A 4269-nucleotide genomic window follows, 5' to 3' on the forward strand; every position below is an offset into this window, starting at 1 on the left:
TTGGAGGAAGTCTTTGTTCCTAGAACAATCTCAAGAATGGTACCCTTCAGTCGTATAAACGTAGGCAGCCAGCACCATTATCCTGAGAACAGGATATAATTGAACGCTTTCCCCGGTTGTATGGCTTGACAGAGGCCGTTCTCTTCCATGTTTCTTGGTATGAATAGCTGGTGGCCAGAAGCAATTGGACAAATTTATACAGGTGCAAGGAGCCTGGGAGAAAAAGGATCAGGACTGATGCCTTTGGGTTTGAGGCTAAGTGCTAATGGATGTTCTCTAATGTGCTGAAATGGTCATACCTGACCAGAAGGCCCAGAGCTGTCCACCACCCAGGAGACGACTAACCAGGGAGGGAGGGAAAGTGTCAAATGTTGACTTGATTGTTTTCCAGCATAGAGCATAGCTGTGGCTGACGCACCTTCCTGGCCCAGCTGCCCCAGCAGAGAGGATTTGGAGGAGGAGCCCAGTGTGGCACATTCTTATGTAAGCGTGACGCTGGGGAAGACTCATGATGGCCTGTGCTAAGGGCTAGACTGTCATCGTTAGTGCAGCAGGGGCTGGGTGGGGCCTTCTGTTTTTAACAGCAATATAGGTGACAGCGGCAGAGAGAGAGCCAGGTTCCCTCCACCGAGCACTGTACTGACTGCACAATCGCGCACAGGCCACAGGGAGAGAGAGATTTTTGTTTAGTTGGTACACTGGGTTGAATGGTGTTTCCCACCCCACTCCCTCATCCCCTGAACCCACATCTGTCTGAAACCTCAGAACGTGAACTTGTTTGGAAATAAGGTCCATGTAGATGTAACTAACGTGAGGTCATACTGGATTAGGGTAGGCCCTAAATCTAACACAACTGGTATTCTTCTAGGACGAGAGAGGGACGCACAGAGACACCCAGGGAAGAAGGCCAGGCGACCTCAGAGGCAGAAACTGTAGTAAGACAGCTATAAGCCAAGGAACGGCAAGGATTGCTGGGAAACACCAGAAACTGGGAGTGTTCGAACAGATCTTCCCACAGAGCCCCCAGGAGGAACCAATCCTGCCCACACCTTGATTTCAGACTTCTGGCCTCCTGAACTGTGAGAGGATACCTTTTTATTGTTCGAAGCCACCAAGTTCGTGGTGCTTTGTTATGGTAGTCCCGGAAACAAATTGATTAGGGCACGTGGGGATTCCAGAGATTAACCTGGAAAATAAATGAGGGGAATCTGATGTGAGTTCCAGTCTGGTAAAGCAAGTTATACTAGTTACAGGTTATCAAGCAGCTGTCTTATGGGCTCTGATAGGCCAAGAAGATGCGGAACTGACAGCACCTTAGAATATTTTTGCGTAGAAACGAGAGAGATGTGAGTTGGATGGTACTACAAGCATAAGGGGTTTTAGCCCGCCTAACACTCAGTTCAACCGATTGATTGATGCTGACCCACTGAAGATTGCATGCTTCCGGCCTGTATTGTCACTTGGACAGGACTTTGGATGTGTTCTTATCAAAGATGTAAGTGACACAAGGTCAGCAGGGGATAACATGACAGATGTCAGATCCCACATTCCAAATTAATCACGTTAGCCAGAACGATGAGTGGAAAGTCCCAAGATGATATTTTATGGGGAAAAATGTAAAGCTAAGGTTCAAAAATCCACTGTGCAAGGAGACCTGGATTGAGAACAACCCATATGGGAAAATTTCTGGAGATTTACGGTTGATCCCAGCTTAAAAGGAGACAGCGCTATGACCTGGTTACTCAAAAAGTTCGCACAATTTTAGACCACGTAGATATGGATGTACCAGTAATAACTCACTCAGTAATCAAGTTCCTTCCCAATGACCAAAATGATTTTCATATAAGTCATCCAAGTGTCTGCTGGGAAAACCAGATAATTCACGGCCGGCACTGAGACACAGAAGGAATGAGGTCCGAGAACCGGCCAGGAGAAGAAGGGTTTCCAAGGAAAATGCTCAGCATATATGAAATATAAAATGAGCAGCCTTGAGATCCCAGGGCGTTCTTTCCCAAGGATGCCCTTCTAGGCCGAGCAGTCACAGACGCTGAAGCAGATCAGGCAGGGGCTGTAGGCCTGGCACTGTGCTGCCTCAGCAAATAAACCAGCAGATGAACAACAAGGTGTGAGCGGCAAACAGTGTCTTGACCTGCCCAGACCCCTCCCCAGCACTCCCATTTCTGCCTTGGCTCTCTTGCAAATGTCTCCTGTGCGCCACTCCTCCCCGCCCCAGCCCCAGCTAATTTAGAGATCCGATTAGGTCAATTAAGTCAGTTTCCCACTACACTCCCTTCTCTGGCCCAGAACCCAATCCGGGCTCCCCCACCGCACTTACCTGTCGTATCTCCTTAGTCTTCTTCAATCTGGGACAGTTGGTCAGTCTTTTAAAAGACTTCTCCAGAGTACATTGGTCATGCCAGAAAATGTCTAGAATGCTGAAGGTCTGGAAAGCGAAACTCGGAGCAACTGTTGCCAGAACTGGAGCTGTCAGCTTTGAGGGAAGTCTTAAGGGGACACGTTAGTTGTCTTCAAAACCCTGAAGGAGCCTCATGCAGAAGATGGGAGTCTTCAGTATTGCCCCAGGGGATGGAAACGGAATCAAGAGATGGAATTATCATCAGGAACACTTCAGCCTGCTACTATGCAGAACATTCTATCAGTTAGAACTGACCAATCCTACGCTGGGCCTTGGCAGAACTGAGCAGGATCTGGGCCGGAGATAGACCTGAGTAACAAGAAGCCAGGTCGGGGAGTGGGGCCGGTGGCAGAGCAGGAGTAACCATAGGGCAGCTAGCCAGTGCCCTCCTGCCAGAGGGATGTCAGACTCAGGGTGGAGAGCAGAGCAGACAAAGGCTTGACTGGCAGGTCTAATGGAGGTTAGCGGGACAACAGCAGGAACAGAGGGCGCTTCTTCTAACAAGTTTGCTGTCCCAGTCCACTATTAACAGGAACGTGAAGCATTACCCACAGCCTTCCCGGTGGACTGTCTGTCCAGTCTGCTCATTCTTGCAAGCTCTCTGCCTCTCCTGATGGGGAGGGTGTCCCTGGAGGGGCAGAAATTGTGTTCTTTGGTCTGGGAACTCTGAGTTGGTGCAGAAGCACAGGGACACCTCTTATAGGGTATTGAGGTGTGCTGGAGGCCGAAAAGGTGCAAGCTCCATGGCACAGACTCTAGTCTGGACAGTTCTGTGGCTTCCGGGCCAGGAGTCCTTCAAAGGATGTTAATCATATCTATTTGACATGCATATCATTGCTGAAAAATTAAGCCAACTAAATGGCAGCAGGGAAAAGCAACTAGCTGATCTTACTTACGTGTCTTTTTCAAAACCAGTCAATAGCTAAGATTTTCTGCCGGGTTAGCTCAGCAAACATTCAGTCCACCAACGTCCTCATGAGAAAGTAGCTAACAACTGTATCACAATTCAGCACTGTCAATGCTGTGGCCTTGTCCACCTAGCTGGCCACAGATCTATGGGTCTGTCTTGCCGTTCATCCATCTGTCATCTGTCCCTCCAGCCATCCATTTATGCCTTCATCCATCCAGCCAACATTTGTTTAACTTCTATTATGTGCCAGTTCTGTGTTGGACACTGTGCATGTGATAATGGGGGAAAAAATCTTTCCTGCTCTCAAGGAAGGGTAGGGGGGAAAGAGGTAACAAAACAACGAAACTGTCGCTGGATGAAACACAGACTTAAGCTGAGAAAGTTTATATTTTCATTTAAAGCTTCCCAATTGAGCAATTTCTACAAATGATTCAAAGTCATCTGTAAGGAATAAGCAAAAGTTGTTTGAATTTCCACAGGCGGGTTCAGATTTTATGTGACTCATGAGAAATCCTTGGGATTACAATCAGAGTCAATGGAATCCCATTTACTTACTAAATATATAATTGAGAGGAAAGGGGATCAGCACCCCAATACCTCAATACCCCCTTTTCAGACTCAAGATTATGAGTGTGTCTCTGATACGTTTACATGGTTCCCCCCTGAGGACTACTGGTGGGAAAGGCCACCAAAAGATGCCACCCAGGGGCACCTGCGTGGCTCAGTCGGTTAAGCGTCTGACTTCGGCTGAAGTCATGATCTCACGGTTCGTGGGTTCGAGCCCCACGTCGGGCTCTGTGCTGACAGGCTCGGAGACTGGAGCCCGCTTCGGATTCTGTGTCTCCCCCTCTTTGTCCCTCCCCCGCTCACACTCTGTCTCTGTCTCTCAAATAAACATTAAAAAAATTAAAAAAAAAAAAAAAGCCACCACCAGGAGGAAAGG

At 48.2% G+C, this 4269-nt stretch overlaps 1 long non-coding RNA gene across 1 annotated transcript; it reads right to left on the reverse strand.

Annotated features, from left to right (window-relative positions):
• Positions 1-1075: 1075 nt before the first annotated feature.
• On the reverse strand, positions 1076-2886 carry LOC109272184 (uncharacterized). The gene is made up of 2 exons (XR_002082334.2): positions 2336-2886; positions 1076-1186 (listed from the first exon to the last, which is right to left on the reverse strand). It is a non-coding gene; the product is annotated as an uncharacterized LOC109272184 (long non-coding RNA).
• Between the last annotated feature and the right edge of the window lie 1383 nt (positions 2887-4269).

This window comes from Panthera pardus, unplaced genomic scaffold, assembly GCF_024362965.1.
Source record: "Panthera pardus isolate Hobbes unplaced genomic scaffold, ASM2436296v1 HiC_scaffold_11, whole genome shotgun sequence".
Lineage (NCBI taxonomy): Eukaryota > Metazoa > Chordata > Mammalia > Carnivora > Felidae > Panthera > Panthera pardus.